The sequence below is a fragment of the Schistocerca gregaria genome, chromosome 2 (genome assembly GCF_023897955.1).
Source record: "Schistocerca gregaria isolate iqSchGreg1 chromosome 2, iqSchGreg1.2, whole genome shotgun sequence".
NCBI lineage: Eukaryota > Metazoa > Arthropoda > Insecta > Orthoptera > Acrididae > Schistocerca > Schistocerca gregaria.
Window position 1 is genome coordinate 123,988,713 of NC_064921.1, and position 19,999 is coordinate 124,008,711.

Genomic DNA, 19,999 nt, shown 5'->3' on the forward strand with positions numbered 1-19,999 from the left:
ACGCTTCGTCTAATGAGGGCATAACTAGTAATTCTACAAGACAAGTAGAGAATAAATCATATTTTAAATTAGTACTTTTATTGTGACCCAGTGACTGCAGTCAGTGACAGGTTACCATCTCGACAGGTGGCGGCAGTGAGGAGCTGTCCCAGCAACTGCGCCAGCTGTCTCACCAGCTGCGCTGCTGCCCCATCACGTTCAGCGCGTGTTCCCTGTTCAGCGTGGACGGCAGACTGCTGACGGGCTATGTAGCTGCAGTTGTCACGTACGCCATCATACTGCTGCAGTTCAGCATACAGCCGGCAGCAGACGATGCGCTGACCCCATCTGCTTGCAGTTGTGCTGCCGTGACATGAAGCAGTAACGTCACAGCTCTCAATGAAGTGTTCCAACTGCCTTTCGCATACTCAGGATCTCTATCCCACAATGTGTTGTAGTAACGAACTTCTACTTGTTAAAACATTAATAAAGAAATTTTTAAGATGTGGTACTGTATACAAAAATTGTTCCTTAAATTGATCAAAGATTCTTTCTGTTGTCATCAGTCGTCTGACGGTTGGATGCGGCATACACAAATTTCTGTAGTGTGCACATCCTCCTTATCTCACAAGGAGACCACACCGCATCTGATTTTTGTATCTTTATGGCATTCAAAGTTCACAAATCAAGTATCAGTCAGCCGAAGAACTTCGAAGTAACTTTCAAAAATTCTCAGTGCAATCAATGTTGATGTTTCCTTAGCATTGTGTAAAACATTCTCAGACTTATACTAAGATGGTATCTGTGTGCAGCATCGGTGACCAAGCAGCTCGTTAGAATGAAATTACAATGAAATGAACACCCTTAGCTGCTTACAGGCGTTGACATACGTCAACGGAGACAGATGAAAATGTGTGCCCCGACTGGGACTCGAACCCAGGATCTCCTGCTGACATGGCAGACGCTCTATCCATCTGAGCCACCGAGGACACAGAGGATAGCGCGACTGCAGGGATTTATCTCTGGCACGCCTCCCGCGAAACCCACATTCTCAACATACTGTCCCGCACTAAATGCGTAGTTCCCCAGCCCATTATACTCATTACTCGCGGCGCGTTGCCGATTCCCGTAAGAGTTCAGGCACTGTTTGTGCATTCGCACAGAAGAAGAAGATGGTCAAGTGGCCGTTAAGCCTTAACTATATATATACTGAGATGGTATCTGTTCTTTAGGACATGTCCGAAAGAAAAGATAGCATCGGTGACCAAGCAGCTGTTTAGAATGAAATTACAACGAAATGAACACCCTTAACGCTACCCTCTGTGTCCTCGCTGGCTCTGGTGGATAGAGCGTCTACCATGTCAGCAGGAGATCCCGGGTTCGAGCCCCGGTCGGCGCACACATTTTCATCTGTCCCTGTTAACGTATGTCAACGCCTGTAAGCAGCTACGGGTGTTCATTTAATTGTAATTTCATTCTCAGACTTCTTGTCACGCCAGTTCAGGGTAAAACCTAGAGCTCCCTACGTTTACCTCCATCGTCTTCGTCTGGAGCAACTGACAGTCAAAATTGCTGCTGTGATGGCATTGCATAGCCGGTAGAGGGCTTCTGAATGGTCGGTAACTATGTAGAGCTGTCGCAGATGGTGTCTAAGTCTGCGCTAGTTGCGCCAGCACTGCCGCTTTAGCGTAAATATTGCGACGAATATCTCTGGCTCTTCCCTTCTTCAAGAACTCGCTACCATGCACTGCTAAGATTACATCCGCTTTCATAACTGAAAGTTTTGTGATATGTTATGACCCCTAGAGCCTCTTTAATTACAGAGCCCAAGTGTGTTAAAACTGGAACAAAAAGCATAAAAAGAAGAAAGTGTGAGAAAATCTTCAACCGAGACAGCGGATATAATCTTAGTGGTGCACGGAAGCGAGCTCTCGCTGGATTAGAAGACCCAGAGTTATTCGTCGCAATATTCGCGCTAAGGCGACAGTGGTGGCGGAACTAGCGGCAAACTTTGACACCATCTGCGACAGGTTTATGCAATTATCGACCTGTCATAAGCCGTCTACTTCTTAAACTGTACAAGGCCACCACAGAAGCTGTTTTGACAGTCAGTTGCTCCAGACAGAAACGATAGAGGTAATCGGCGAAAGCTGGAGATTTTATCCCAAACTGATGCGGCAAGAAGTCCTTCATTGTTTTGTAGGACAGTACGGTTGCGAAAGACTTCGTTCTCTTTCCTGAGTATATTTAATTCTCTGAATTTATTGCTATTTTTCACGAGGTATGTCTTTTCTGTGGCAGAATGCTCGTTAACTATGTTTGCAACTTAAAAATTTAAACCATAGTGCTTGTTCTACAAGCATTTCTACGAAGCGTAACATACATGAAGGTGTTAAAAAATTAATCGTAATGTTCTTTAATTTAAACCGTATTTAATCCTTTTATAAAAGATCAGTAATAAAAAAAATATATTTTCAATAAAATCTTAAAGTTGTTATGCAATATGTAATTAGAAACATGATGGTGTGCAATTTAAATAAAAATTATAATTAAAAATATATATGTACCATACTTCTGCGAATTTTGTATTAGAATGACGTTGGTAGCGAAATGAACAGAGAAAAAAACAAAAAACAAAAAATCTGAAGGAATAAACGTTGTTGACAGTCCACAACTGCCGTAAGTATTACGAAATTTATTCACTGATTGCGATTTCTTTGGTGTCAACTATAGCAGATATAAATGTACTAACTATTCGTGACACGGGAAAAGTTGTGTTGGACCAGGACTAGAAGCCGGATTACCTGATTCTAATGACCAGTCACTTTAGCCATTTCTTTTTTTTTTATTTTATTTGGTGCAGTGATTTTATTCCTAAATTGAATATATGTCTCTTCATGATACTTATAAAGTCTCTGAACATGGCTTCGCTTCAGCAAGTATGCTTGCAAGAGCTTCAGTGGATTGCGAATAACAAGAAGCCAGCTGCAAAATACAGGCTTCTTAAACCTTGAGCATGGTTTCAATAGTTTGAAAACTGTCTTCTTCAGAAGGTATTCCACCTGTTAACAATATCAGAACACATAAGGTATCATTAAAACGAAATAAAAAATTACAGGAAACGCTTACAAATAATTTTAGTGAAGCATAATCATGTAGAATCACATTTTCTATTTCCAGTGTGGGAGTCTTAGACTGTGCCAAGTACATGTTATCCACTTAATCACCATTTAAAATAAATCATTTGAATGTAGTAGCACTCTCTGGTAGAGATTTGTGTTAAAACTTTTTAAAATATCATATTTGACACTGAATCCAACAACGTGTAGTGTGCCACTTGAGAGATCCATATGTATATTGCATTAAATATAAAACATGGTATCAGATCCTACAGAGTTACCATCTGTAGGATTCGATTCCACGTTTTATACTTTGTGAGGGGATGAACTTTGGCTTCAGACCTGGACACGAGTGATGACATTGAGTTTTGTTTCACCTTGTTTTCATAATAAATCTTCTAAGTTGCAATTAATCCCAACTTTCTATTTGGTAGTTTGTGCCTGGAACACAACGAACACCACACTTGTTTGTAGCAGTTTCAAAATGCACTGCACTGATGTCGCTCAATAACCCTTTTGCATGCATGTTTACAGAGATTAAAATAACCTTGCATCGGTCAGAGTCTTCAATGAACTTAGACATCTCTCTTTGGTAACAGCCACAGAATAAGAATACCTATAGAGTTAGCCTTGAATAACGCACATATCGCCAATGTTAAACTGAAACCGTCAGGAGACGTTGGTATGACGCTACTATTTACTTTTTTCTTTAATATTACAAAACAGTACACTTGGTTTTCACATATTTATTTATTAGCAACGGCAGTGGTGATGTATTGCTGGCGCTGCAAAGCAATTCTTAATGTGTCAAAACAGAGAAGTTACTTTTCATAGGCAAGCGAGCCTAATTGCACAGAGGTGACAAAAGTCATGGTGCAGCGATATGCACGTATAAGAATGGCGATAGCATCACGTCAACCTAAGGGCAGTGCATTTTCAAAGCTTAATTTGTACTCAGATGATTCATGTTAAAATGTTTCCGACGCGCTTATGGCCAGACGACGAGAAGTAACAGACTTTGAAAACGGAACGTTACTTGGAGCTAGGCGCATGGAACATTCTGCTGCAGAGATCGTTAGGAAATTCAATATAACGAGATTCACAGTGTGAAGTACGTGCCGAGAGTACCACGTTTCAGACATTACTTCTCACCATTGATGACGCATTGGCCTACAGCCTTCACTTAACGATCGAGAGCTGTGGCATTTGTGTAGAGTTGTCAATGCTAACAGACAACTAACACTACGTGAAATAAATGCAAAAATCATCTCCCACGAACAGTTGGTATATCTATGTCCAACACAGCTAACGTCAAAAAATTCATAATCAGTGAATTAATTCTGTAAGTTCTTTTTTAAAGTTAACATATTTTATCATTTATGGAAATGTTTCAGCTGCTGTCAATGAATTCATAATCAGTGAATAAATTCCGTAAGTGGTTTTTTTACATCTTTTTTTCTGATTTTCTCAAGATTTTGTAAAGCTGCGCCGAACTACTTTGGTTGACTGGTATTTGAATTTTGAGCTTCACATACCACGAATATAAAACAACATTTGCACCTAGCGTCTCAAATATTTGTGAGATATTTTACAATCTCTTCCCTTCCCTGATGTATTTACTCTCAACAGCCCCCTCCAGTACCATGGAAGTTATTCGATGTTGTATTACCTCATATCCAACCGGCCAGTCCCTTCTTGTTGTCAGTGTTTTCCACATCTTTATACTCCTCGCCATCTGTGGTGTGAAAGGGATGACAGTTGAAACGATTTTTTGTTGTGAGCTAGTATCCTCTCATCTCATATACATACACATTTTGAAACATTAGGTTATAGTATCAAAGGTGACATAGATAAAATAGTAGCAGTAACATCACACATTCCTGTGCGGTCTGTGTAAGTTTTGCAGCTCCATGATCAATCCTGCGCTAAAACAGCTGGCACCCGGGTGAGCAGAGGGCTCAGTGGGCTCCTTTTGATTGAAGTAAAGTCTCTTATGCATGCGGTACATGTTGCTCCAATTAGGAGACTGTGATACACAAAATATAACTTGCATCTGAATCGGAGGGGAAAAATTAATACTTACAACTATATCTATTATTAGTATTTGCATAAATAAGTTTAATTTCAACAAACATAAAACATCCTAATAATTATTTCTTCAGAAGCATGGATAATGTTCTGAATATCTTTTCTTTTTTTATGCTATTTCTATCATAATTGTAAACAGACATGTGAAAGTAGAACTACTAACTAATATGAATGTCTTTTCTGAAATAGTTCATAAAATTTAGTGAATAATTTACAAATACTGTGGTAATTCACACACACACACACACACACACACACACACACACACACATATATATATATATATATATATATATATATATATATATAAAATAGAAAGAAACTTCCACAGGGGAAAAATATATTAAAAACAAAGATTCCAAGACTTACCAACCGGGAAAGCGACGGTAGATAGGCACAATAAATAAAACACACAAACACACAAACACACACACAGAATTTCTAGCTTTCGCAACCGGCGGTTGCTTCTTCAGGAAAGAGGGAAGGAGAGGGAAAGACGAAAGGATAAGGGTTTTAATGGAGAGGGTAAGGAGTCATTCCAATCCCATGAGCAGAAAGACTTCCCTTACGGGGAAAAAAGGACAGGTGTACACTCGCACACACACACATATCCATCCGCACATACACAGACACAAGCAGACATTTGTATAGGCAAAGAGTTCGGGCAGAGATGTCAGTCGAGGCGGAAGTACAGAGGCAAAGAAGTTGTTGAAAGACAGGTGAGGTATGAGCGGCGGCAACATGAAATTAGCGGAGGCTGAGACCTGGCGGATATCGAGAAGAGAGGATATACTGAAGGGCGAGCTCCCATCTTCGGAGTTCGGATAGGTTGGTGTTGGTGGGAAGTATCCAGATAAGCCAGACGGTGTAACACTGTGCCAAGATGTGCTGACCGTGCACCAAGGCATGTTTAGCCACAGGGTGATTCTCATTACCAACAAACACTGTCTGCCTGTGTCCAGTCATGCGAATGGACAGTTTGTTGCTGGTCATTCCCACATAGAAAGCGTCACAGTGTAGGCAGGTCAGTTGGTAAATCACGTGTGTGCTTTGACACGTGGCTCTGCCTTTGATCGTGTACACCTTCCAGGTTACAGGACTGGAGTAGGTGGTGCTGGGAGGGTGCATAGGACAGGTTTTACACCGGGGGCGGTTACAAGGGTAGGAGCCAGAGGGTAGGGAAGGTGGTTTGGGGATTTTATTGGGATGGTTACGAAGGTTAGGTGGACGGCGGAAAGACACTCTTGGTGGAGAGGGGAGGATTTCATGAAGGATGGATCTCATTTCGGGGCAGGATTTTAGGAAGTCGTATCCCTGCTGGAGAGCCACATTCAGAGGCTGATCCAGTCCCGGGAAGTATCCTGTCACAAGTGGGGCACTTTTAGGGTTAGGGTTATCTGGATACTTCCCACCAACACCAACCTATCCGAACTCCGAAGATGGGAACTCGCCCTTCAGTATATCCTCTCTTCTCGATATCCGCCAGGCCTCAACATCCGCTAATTTCAAGTTGCCGCCGCTCATACCTCACCTGTCTTTTAACAACTTCTTTGCCTCTGTACTTCCGCCTCGACTGACATCTCTGCCCGAACTCTTTGCCTATACAAATGTCTGCTTGTATCTGTGTATGTGCGGATGGATATGTGTGTGTGTGTGCGAGTGTACACCTGTCCTTTTTTCCCCCTAAGGGAAGTCTTTCCGCTCCCGGGATTGGAATGACTCCTTACCCTCTCCCTTAAAACCCTTATCCTTTCGTCTTTCCCTCTCCTTCCCTCTTTCCTTAAGAAGCAACCGCCGGTTGCGAAAGCTAGAAATTCTGTGTGTGTGTTTGTGTGTTTTATTTATTGTGCCTATCTACCGTCGCTTTCCCGGTTGGTAAGTCTTCGAATCTTTGTTTTTGATTTTATATATATATATATATATATATATATATATATATATAAGTCACATCTATGCCCAAAATCGTTTTAAATCTTTATGGCTAAACATTCCTTTGGTCACTCCTTTTGTATTCGACAGAATGTAATTTCCAGGATGAAGTATTTTTGTTATCCTGAAAGGACCATCGTATTTTAATTGCCACTTCTTATTCAGTCGTTTTAAAGCCGATGACTTTGGGTGTGATCTTAGTATAATGTTATCTCCTACTTTGTATTTAATAGATTTTGTTACGTGATTATCATATATACTTTTCTTAAATAAGCGTGGTGCTGGATAGCAACACGTATTTGCTTGTGAAGTGTCGTTTTATTTACTGGTATGGATTCATTCCATTAGTTAGACTGACAGCACCCAAAGAAAACATCGTAAGAAGGAAACCCCGTGGATGAGTGGTAAATAATTATATATATTTTCAAATTTTTGTAAATACTCAACCCAAAGATAGTATTGGTGAGAAATATACGTCCTCATAAAGCGATTTAACTCATGAAACACCCATTCAATAGGGCTACTCTTTGGATTGAACCTGGCAATCAGGATATGCCCGATACCTTCCCCACATAGACACTCCTTCCAAACCCTACACGAGTAATAGGAGGCATTGTCCGTTAGTAAGGTTTTTAATTTTTCAACTTGGACAACGTACATTTCTTTCAAGATTCTCACCATGTGTATCACTCTCACAGATCTCAGTGGGTATACCTTTACTAGCTTAGCAAATAGATCATAAAATGCTATCACATATTTAAAGCTACCTTTGGAAGTTGGTAAAGGACCCATTACATCACATGACACTAGGTTAAGAACATCCTGTACTACTATGGGTAGAAGCTCGGTTTTAATAGAATAATTGATAGGTTTCGTTTACTGGCAAATCATACAAGTTCCCAATAGTTTCTGCGCAATACGTTCCATGTTAGGATAATGGGCATAAGCTGCTATTAACTTAATACATTTACCAGCACTGGCTTGAGTCCATGATAAATGTGTATGCCAAAGAAACTTCATCACATTTCCAGAAGGAATACATAATTTCCATTGACGAAATAAATCCTTATTTTTATAAAATAAAACCTTATTATGTAGGCAAAATTTGTTATTTTTAAGACTCTCCTTATCGTCATAAAGTGATCATCTAATGAGTTTCCATTTAGAATCTTGTTCTTGTTGATCAACAATATTTTTTCACATGAATTTTATATCCTTTTCATACAAATTATGTTGAATCAACATGACATGAAAGTTCTCGGTTCTATTCGCTACTGCAACCGTTCCTGCAACGCTACGCGGTAGTGTAGACAGTGCTTCTGCTATTACCTTGTCTCTGCCACGAATGTGCCTTATCTTTAAGAAATATTCCTGCAATAGCAAGGCCCGCCGAGTTAATTGGGCGTGCAGTAATCTACAAGTCATTAAAAAAGTTACTGCTTGGTGCTAACAATATGCAATAATTGGCTTCCCATAAATCAAATACCTAAACTTTTTTAATGACTACATTAAGGCTAAAACTTCCAGTTCTGTAGTGGTATACATTCTTTCAAAACTGGTGAGCGTGCGACTTGCGAAGCTTATAAAATTAAAGCTATTCGTATCTTCAGGAATATCCATTTGAAACAATTTTGCCCCTAGAACCGCGTCTGAAGTGTCAGTAACTATATAAAATTGCTTATCCATATGAGGATGATGTAGTATTTGGGCATTTAATAACGCACGTCGTAATTTTTCAAATGCTTCGCTACACTCAGGTGTCCAATGCCAAGAAGCAGTTTTCCTTAACAAATTTAGCAAACAATCCTGGTACAGTACCTGATCTGGCAAAAATTTTCTAAAGAAGGATACTAGCCCAAGAAATGATTTTAACTGCTTACGATTACCAGGATATGGGCATTCACTTATGGCTTTTAATTTCTTGGGATTTGGAGTTATGCCTAAAGTTGAGATAATATGACCAAGAAATTTGACTCTCTCTTTCCCGAATTCAGATTTGGAAAGGTTTACCGTTACTCCATAATTTTGAAACCTGCAAAACACTCGTCGCAGTGACTCCAAGTGTATCAATAGCCGCTAGGGGATCATCAACATACAATGTCACTTCATTAACCAAATCCGGGCTCAACACGGTATCAAGCGGGATATGAAAACACCGTTGATATTTCAAACCAAAAGGCATAACTTTAAAGTGATAACTCTTACCCATAAAATAAGAGCTGTATACTTCCTAGATTCTTCATCTAAAGGCACCTGCCAAAACGAACTACGGAGGTCTATGGAGGATAGATACTTAACACCATAGAAACGCTGTAAGAATTCATCTAGATTTTCTGGCCTTGTTTGGAATGGTATGGAGATTTTATTAATATTCCTAGCGTCAAGTACCAATCTTACGTCTCCATTAGGTTTTATTATTGCTGAGGGTGGACTACTGTATTCCGAGTTGGATGGTTCAATGATACCCCATTCCAACAACCGTTGAATTTCTATTTCTATCCTAACCGCTTCACGTTTTGACAAGAGTATAGAATATGTTGTCTTACAGTAGGTGTCACGAGGTCTCACACGCATTCTATATTCAAATCCTCTAATCACACCAGGATGACTATCAAAAACTGGAGCACATTCATGTAACAACTCTGATGGTTCCTGTCGTTGTACACTAGACAAAGATTCTCATTCACTTATTTTATCTTGTATAATCTGTTCAAGACCTGGATTGGGATTAGCTACTGACAAGTTGTCGGTGTCACTATAATTACATACTACTGATAGATTCTGTCAATATTTATCAGGAATCCTCCTTTCTTCCAATAGAGACACTTCAACAATTCCGTTGACTCTGTGTAAAGTACATATTCCTTTTTTTTATGCCGATGACTGCCCGGTTGTCGGCCAAATAATCCCACCCCCAAATGCATGGTACGGATAAATTCTGAATTATCAGGTGGGTGCTTTTCAGTCTTTCCTCGTGAGCACATAGTTCCGCCATGACTTGAGCTTTAATTGGTGTAACAGAAGCGCCAAAAGCACCGGAAAGAGTACATCCCGTAACTGGAAAAGTAGGTACTTTCTCAACTCTGTTAATACAATTAAATAAATCGAATTTACAGGAATTCCATTTATCTTACCAACCATCACAGCTTGAACATGTTCTTTCGATTCCAAACGTTGCGTAGTTGCCTCACTCATCAATTCATCTCTGATAGCTATCCGTGCATTATATCTTAGCAAACCTACGCAATGATTGCCATGACCTTATTTGCTAGTACCAGCCACCCCCGGAAGTCTAGGACTGGCAGGCCCTAGATTGTTGGATTCACAGATTCACTACGCGGTTCTTCGACAATCTCTACAACATGCACATTACGGTTTGTGGAATTATTCACAGGATTTCGGCCCTCTGCTGCACCATTTCCTAAGGGAATGGCCACAGAAGCGGTCTGACACGATGGATTTGGTATATTACCTGAGTTCATTTGGTTAACCCAACGAGAATGAGTCGAAACCCATTGGTACAACTGATTCTGATTTCCAGTATTATTCGGTTCTTGACTTATATACGGTATACTACAGTTAAATTTTCTCTCTCGATTCTTCGATTCTGTATATTAGATTCATTAAAATGTATAACACTCACCTCCGGTGAAGCCGGTCCTTGATTATACTTATTTCTGTTGTTTTGGTTGTTATAAGTTTGATCATGGAAATTCTGGTTGTTAAAGTTAGGTGTGCGCTGTATATCTCTGTTATCAGTTTTCCACCGATTGTTGGTGTTATTCTGAGAATGATTACCATTACTGTAATTATTACTGTCACCATTCTTACAGTACATTTCTCTGTTATCTCTGTTATTTAACTGACGGAAATCCTCCTGTATAATGTCAATAGGGTCTATCGTAGCTAGAAATTGTTCAAAGTCATCATCCGGAGCATGAACTAACATCTTACGGATATTAATTGGAAGTCTTGTCTTCAAAATACGAATAACCTCACGATGTGATATTGACTCCGTTCAATACCGAGTTTTATTCATATATTTCTCAAAATATGAACGTAATGTTCCCCTTTTTGGATTGTAAAACTCGGGATTATATACTTCTTTACGCAGACGTTCCTGTTTACTAATGGACCAATACTTAGCTAAAAACAGTTTTTCAAACTCATGACATGTCTGACAGGTTTCACTAATCTCGCTGGCCCACAGTGAAGTCTCTCCTACCATTTTAGAGACTACGAACTGGATCTTATCATATTCCGTCTACACCTTGAGGAATATTCTCTTAAAACTATTGATAAAGATCTTAGGATGAATAATATTCTTTACACACGAGAATATTAGGAATTGTCTGCTTTTAAAGATACTATTTTCAATTTTAATCGAAGACAAATCAGTTCGTTGAGTAAACGATTCTGTATCGTACAAAGATCGGCCCTCTCTATCGATTCCCGCTGCTTTAGATTCGTAACGTAATCTTTTTTCAGGGCAAACGTTACAGTTTTGACTTTTACTGGCTATTTACCACCCGCTTTGGCCACACTCCTCTACACTTCCGTTCAGAACGGCGCCAAAACGACCGGTACTCGCCATTTCTATTGGAAATTCGTTGACTACTCTGTTCTTAATAATACTTAACTCCTCTTCGAGCTGTTCTAAGTCTTCACAATTGGAGACTTTTAATTTAGAATTACTGATAGAAGTCAATCTACGTTCTACCGTATCATCTACCCGTTTTTTTAATCTATTCAGATTGCTCGTCTATCCAGTTGGACATCTCCTTTTCCCACTGGCTAGATGTTTTTACTAAGAACGAATCAACATTCTGCTTAGTAGTTAGTTCTAATTGGTTCACCTTTTCTGATAGGTCCACAACTTTAATCTTGTGTAGACTTTAGTACTGTTAAACTCTCTTCTAGCGTTTGAACAGAACTAGCTATGTTGTTAACCTCATTCTGTACCTTTTCTATCTTTTGATTGTACTTAAGATCCGAATTCCTTTGTAATTCTAACACTTCTTGACTAAACTTTCTATTTTCCTCTCTTTCTAATTCTCTCCGTTTTCTATCTTCCTCCATCTTCGACATGAAACTAAATAATATATTCATATCTATGTGCTGAGAGGGAGAAGCGTCGGCCACCCCAGAAGCTTCTCTTGGTTCGTTTATTACTGTCACCTGAGCTTCAACAACGTCCGGAATTTTCTCAGTTTCTTCATCGGAAGTTGTGGGTATGTCCAGTTCATTCATTCGTTCTATTGACTCAACTTCAGGGTCAACAGAAGGAATGTTTATTACATTTTCATTTATCTCTTCCACTCGATTTTCTCTAATATAGAATTTCTCTCTGTCAGATCCTAATCTATTTTTCTTGGTTCTCTTAGACATCTTGAATAATACTTGACAAATACCAGTTTACAAAACTTATTTATCTAGTAATACTTATTCAGCTGTCTAAGTAGGTGCACACAATATCCTAACTAATATTCAATGGCACATAGATTCCAATGCTACACCACACACAGAACAAGAGTTCATCTACTACTAACTAACCTGAGTTGTACAGTACTTTACTGTTTGTTGCTGGGTTGAGTCGAGACAACGGACGCTCAGTCAGCTTTAGGCAGCCTCAGCTTCCGCCGATCTTCACGGCGTCGCACGTCGTCGCTCTCATGGGCGGCGCGTCCCTGCAGGTTGGTGCGGGCTGCGTCCTGCGACGTCGTCTCAAAATTCTGCGTCGGTGAAGAATGTGGCGCAAAATAAGCGCCTACGCCTGTCTTGCGTTGTAGTTTAATCTGCTTCAGACGTCAGGCGTTTGCAACCGGACGCTTGTAGGTGTCTTCTTGATCTTGCCTCAAATTTAGTGCGTCAGTTGTAACGGTTTCTTCGTGATCGAGCCCCACGTTATGGGCTGCATTGTTGTAACGTCCTTCGGATCTTCGGTCTCGGCTAACACTCAGCGGTAGAGCAATGAGATTCTTGTTTCTTACGTAACGGTGTCGACGTTACAAACAGAACATTGATGAACTGAACTCGCGATTTGTGCGAGATATTCACTTCACCAAAAGTCGTAATTAAATCGTTTATAATCGATGGTTTATCAGTTGTTATTTAAATATTAATGATAAGTTCAAATTAGTTCCAGCGATACCAAATTCCCTATAGAATGGTTGCAATCTCAAATATATAATCAGTCGTAACAGTGTTATTAATGCCTAACGTCAAGGAGTTTCTATATAAGCGCCGAGCGCTTCAGTCAAATAATATCGCACAACATTACCTCTACAAATAATATTGTAAGACTTGAATGATAAATGTGTGAATTTATACGATATGTTAGTTTATTACACAATATTAGTCACTTCGTAACAGAGCCGTGAGGAAGAAGCTTCCCAGGTGTTGGGGGGATTTATAAATTATATGCTTTGTAGCTATCAGCAAATACCGTAAATTATATGCTTCGTAACTATCGACAAGTTCCATAGTCCATTAGTTATTACGAATGAAATTGTCTATCTGTGTTCACTTCCTGAATAGTGTTAACTTCCTGAATAGTGTTAACTCCCGATTATCTAATTAAAAGTCACTTCTGTCTAATATATACAAGTCCTCTATCTGAATTCTAAACAACGTAATATTTGAAGTCAAAATATCGTTTCACTGGATCATAGTAGAGCGCAATAATCAATTCTGAAAAAAAAAACAGTCTAATTGCGCCTACGTATACGAGCATTCAAAAGTATGACCTGCTTCGGCTAACCCTTGTAACGTAGTGACAGTGGATTGAATTATCCTTAGCCGTTACTCACGAATCTCAAAGAGTACCCACACAGTCTATTCTTTGGGAACGTTGGTTCTACTTTGCTAATTTTAATTGTGATAATTTTGCGATTTACTATGATTTTGAATTTTGAGTTTGGTTTTACTGGATTCCTATCTTTGTTTGGTATGTTAATAAATTACTAAATATTAGATGCCTGATTCAATTACTGGTTAACATCCAAATAATAGTGTTAACTGGGAATTTGTTTGCTTGTTCATTTTTCATGGAATTTGGGACTTGTTTTGTGGAAATCTTTGGGAATTTTGGAGCTAATTTTTAAATTTTCATTTCTCGTCCGAGTAAGTGGCATTACAAAGGGGACGGTGATACTCTCATTTAAGTATGTGTTTTTCATTTCGTCACGTAGGCCACTGTGATGTCGTTCATCTTCTGTATGTGAGTCATCTGAAAGGAGCTTACTTAGGAGAACATTTCCAACCACTTTTTATGGTTCCGTCTGTCCGTTTTAACGTTGACAGTACCATCGAGGTTTCAGCACGATCAGTTATTAAATGGTTGTCCCTACAAGTCATTTCGTAAATTCGTTTTAACGAAATAAATGTTTTTGTCTGGTTTTGCGGAGTTCCGTTTTTTTCTTCTGTTTTGCGTCCCAATATTGATCTAGTCTGAGCTGTTCTTGCACTGATATAGTGCTCTGATAGTACTTCCTCTTGTCCTACGAGTCTTTTCGTAATCTTATCAGTGATAATGACGGAAGCAGAAAGAATGAATGAAAATTTGTTCCACGGGCAGGACTCGAACCCACGTCTTCTTGCTTAATAAGCAAAAATGCTAATCATTACAGCAGCGCAGCACTATGGTCAAAATCAAAGCACGAATTACCCAAGCCGAGTGCCGTTCCCATCACAAACTTCAATTAATGTCTTCAGCTTATTTTCCCCCTAAATTGTCACTATTGTCAGAGCTCTCCGGCTTTGGAGTAGCACCCCAGCGTTTGTCATAATGTGAAAGTCCTTATTGATCTTATAATTAAAGTTTTCCCTGAGACATTTAAGTCCTATCATTATCGCAAATAATTATAAGATCATCTTGTCAGTTCAGCTCCCCAAGGTCGTTGACGCCTCCGCCTAGCACTGGCCAGTGGGATGGCAGCCGTTTGTGCAAGACTTTTGTCAAGACATGTGTTTTGAAATCTACACTGCCCTGGATTGCGTTCAGTGCAGATTCTTCTATTACATTTATTAATTTACTCCAGTGTGCCCTGCCAACAACTTTCTGCTGTTGTTCTGTGTGAGTATTATGTATGTTTCCTTAATTGCCTGTATGAATGATGATGGCATTGCCATCGCTGTGTGTGACCCCGTCCGTGACTTCCCACTTAATCATGTATGGTAAGGAGATAACATTTGCCGCAGAGATATCAGTATTACTTTGGCCACCAGCATGATCGTGGAAGGTTGGTGGTTGTTTTGCCCTGTTTAATGAAAATAGATCACATTCATTTATTACATCCTCTACTGTGTGTCCTTTAACATGTTTTATCGGCATCCCGCATGGTTGACCGTGCATTTATATCTGTTAATATGAGCGATGTTTTCCCTTGTGAAAATCGAGCAATGTCTCGGATTTTGTTAGCAGAAGGGTGTATGTCGTATGAATACTGGGCATGTATAGCTGAAATTATCCAAATGTCACGTGCACGTACGATCTTTGCTGTGGCAATGTGTTCTGTTTAACCCTGAGATAGCCTTGTTACAGTCAAATTTGGATTCATTAGTACAACTGCTGGCTTAGCATTCTGAGTTCCCACGATTGTGGTGAATTGTATCGGTAGGCCAGTTACTTTACCACCTCGCATATATGGTTCTTGCAGGCAAGCGATATCAACGTGTATTTCGCCTAATAACCTGCTGAGTTCACCACAAGGGTACTTCCCATACAGTCTTTATTTGTTTAGTGTGACTAGCATTTTGTGTCCGTGTGATAAGTTCCGAATATGGTTGGGGGTGTAAGGTCTAGCGATTTAAATTGAAATTCATACTAGTGAACGTTACTCACTATACAGTATTCTGTACGTTCAATCAGTCTTTCGTAAAGCATTTTGTATGTTTGGCCTTCGGCCCCCTATCCTCCGTCACAGACTTTGTTCCTGTACTTGCATGGTTTACACCCATTGACTATCTCCTCTTTACACTCAAATCTCTTGTGCCCTGACTTGGCACATCTTCCACACATCTGAGTTTTGTCACATCCAAGACCCCAACAGTTAAAACATTTCTGTATGGCTACAAAATCTCTAATATTTAATGCTTCAAACCGAATGTACACTCTTTCATTCAGCAGTAACTGCTGACGAATTTTATGGCGATTCCTCAAGAACATTGTTTACTGTGCGTTTCCCTCTCGGTCCTGTTTTAAACTTTACTGAAACACCCTAACTAAATTCTTCCCTTGAGATGTGCTTGATGATATTGATTTAATAATAGTCTTCAAGAAATTCTTCGTCTGTTAAGGCTGTTAGTACTTGGTAGAGAGAAAGCCGTGGACTAAATTTTCTAGGCTCTTCACACCTGATGTTCTGAAGTGGAGCTGCCTTTTCCATTATTTTTGTTTAGTCAGCTTGTGTTTCGGTCGCCAAAATTACAGTATTTGCTGTCGATCTTATTGCCTTTATTTTAACTTTGTCCTGTCTCGGATTCATCGTCTTTGCTAACTTTTCCCGTATTGTTTTGGAATCTTTATTATTGTCTGATTTGAAGAAGAGGGTGCTGGTCTGTTTGTATTTAATTTGACTAATTTGTTGCTCCAACTTGCTTTTCAAATTCCTCACTGGGCACAGGTCCCAGCCGTCGAGAAAGACGCCGGAAAGAACTGTTTTTGGATTTCAGCTTCTCATTCTCCGCTATCAGTTCTGCGATCTCTCTCTCTAAGCTCTCAAGGCGTACCTGCGTATCAAGGGTTCTCACTGCTGCTAATTCCCTACTTAGTCTAGTGTTTTCGACTCTAAGTTCTATTATTAATACGGGACAAAGGAGGTTTCGTTTGTCCCTAAGTGTAAATAGACTGTACCGTAAGTCTATGTTAACTGCAATTGTGTACTATGCTGTCCATGCTTGGGAGCACATTTTACGACTAGTTAAACACACCGCTGCAGTAAGTAAAGTAGAGCGAAGAATTATGCTACAATCTTGGGAAGCATTTAGCAGCAAATCTACAGACGTCCTAACTACACTACTGGCCATTAATTGCTACACCAAGAAGAAATGCAGGTGATAAACGGGTATTCATTGGATACTAGAAATACTAGAACTGACATATGATTACATTATCACGCAATGTGGGTCCATAGATCCTGAGAAATCACTACCCAGAACAACCACCTCTGGCCGTAATAACGGTCTTGATACGCCTGGGCATTGAGTCAAACACAGCTTGAATGCCGTGTACAGGTACAGCTGCCCTTGCAGCTTCAACACGATACCACAGTTCATCAAGAGTAGTGACTGGCGTGTTGTGACGAGCCAGTTGCTCCGCCACCATTGACCAGACGTTTTCAATTTATGAGAGATCTGGACAATGTGCTGGCCAGGACAGCAGTCGAACATTTTCTGTCTCCAGAAAGACCCGCACAGGACCTGCAACATGCGGTCATGAATTATCCTGCTGAAATGTGGGGTTACGGAAGGATCGAATGAAGGGTAGAGCCACGGGTCATAATACATCTGAAATGTAACGTCCACTGTTCAAAGTGCCGTCAATGCGACAAGAGGTGACCGAGACGTGTAACCATCACGCCGGGTAAAAATAATATCGTGTGATTAGGGCCTCCCGTCGGGTAGACCGTTCGCCGGGTGCAAGCCTTCCGATCTGACGCCACTTTAGCGACTTGCGCGTCGATGGGGATGAAATGAGGATGGTTAGGAAAACACAACACCCAGTCCCTGAGTGGAGACCCAGCCGGGAATCGAACCCGGGCCCTTAGGATTGACAATCTGTCGCGCCCACCACTCAGCTACCGGGGGCGGACATCACGCCGGGTGATACGCCAGTATGGCGATGACGAATACACGCTTCCAATGTGCGTTCACAGCGATGTCGCCAAACACAAATGCAACCATTATGATGCTGTAAAAAGAACCTGCATTCATCTGAAAAAATTACGTTTTGCCATTCGTGCACCGAGGTTCGTCGTTGAGTACACCATCGCCGACGCTCCTGTCTGTGATGCAGCGTCAGGGGTAACCGCAGCCATGGTCTCCAAGTTGATAGTCCATGCTGCTGCAAACGTGGTCGAACTGTTCGCGTAGATGGTTGTTGTCTTTCAAACATCCCCATCCGTTGACTCGGGGATCGAGACGTGGCTGCACGATCCGTTACAGCCATGCGGATAAGATGCCTGTCATCTCGACTGCTAGGGATACAGGCGGTTGGGATCCAGCACGGCGTTCCGTATTACCCTCCTGAACCCACCGATTCCATATTCTGCTAACAGTCATTGTATCACGACCAACGTGAGCAGCAATGTCTCGATACGGTAAACCGCAATCGCGATAGCTACAATCCCACCTTTATCAAAGTCGGAAACGTGATGGTACGCATTTCTCCTCCTTCCACGAGGCATCACAACAAAGTTTCACCAGGCAACGCCGCTCAACTGTTGTTTGTGTATGAGAAATCGGTTGGGAACTTTTCTCATGTTAGCACGGTGTAGGTGTCCCCAACGGCGCCAACCTTGTATGAATGCTCTGAAAAGCTAATAATTTCCATATAACACCATCTTCTTCCAGTCTGTTAAATTTCGCGTATGTAGCATGTCATCTTCGTGGTGTAGCAATTTTAAGGGCTGCTAGTGTATATCAATAGGCGCATATCCCCTCGGCTGTTCTCTGTTGGTTTAAGAACAAACAATTTAAAAAAAATACAGAGTTCTCAGAGAAGAGGCAACAAATCCAATAGTACTAAAGGTTTCAGCATTCGCAGAATGGAAGCAGAGATGGAGCCTCATCAGAGATAGGAAGGAGGACGTCTCACTTTCTTCCTGATGTAATTGAAACGTTTGAGATGACACATGTTGAGGCAAGTTTGGGACTAGTCCGCTACCTTACTTAACGTGGCCTGTATCCTACGTATGTGAATGGCAAAGACCAGTCGTGACTGTGTCAAAACCGGCACACCAGATCGTGTCCTATGGAAAAGTCCCCTAGTCGAAGACATACAAAGAACTACTAGGCAGGCCTTAAGAGATTAAACGGTTTATGGCGTAATCAGGGTGAAAGAAGACTCTGATACCTTCATAACTAAAGCCAACAGACACCACAACAGTGACGAGTGAGGACTGTATACAGTCGTAGGGAAAGTAGACGAAGCCCGATTTCTCTATGCTCATGAGGCCCTGAAACGGAATGAGTGAAAGGAGGAGGCCACATGTGTAAACAGGAAACCAGAGACGAATCAGTGAAATGTAAATGATGTGCTCTGATCCGTCGCGTTGCTGTCTGGAGGCAGCAAAATTTTGCTGGGCCTGACAGGTTGGCCGATCTACTACAGAACGCACAGAGAAACTCGACCCATTTCGACAGTGCTAAATTGTACATGTGTATTTGTGTCCATCTCAGACCGCAAGAATGACAAATGGCGCTCATTTTTAATCATAGTAGAAATGTCGGAATACTGGTAGTAGCAACAGTAGCATGATTTCCAGTAATACTGGTAGTATTTGCTGAAAAATAGGTAAATATCTAAAAATCTAGATGGTGCTAGTAGTATTAGCCACCTTTTTGTAATAGTTATATTGTTCGTTATTGTTGAAGTAGTATAAAGTGTTGTAACAGTAATAATAGCTTTAGGTAAAATGGTAATTGTAAATTAGTAATTTGAAGTGCCTAAAATGTATGGCTCTCTTTCTAACACAGTAAGGGAAGATCCATCTGAAGCTGGAGAGAGGTACCATAGGAAAACAATTGATAACCATCTAAATGTTAGAGTGGTACTAGTAGAATTAAATAAAACGAAAAACAGTATTATATACAGTGTAAACCTAATCGACGTCAAAAAAAGAATAAAGAACTAAGAAGATTATCCTTAATATTCAGTCACCTGT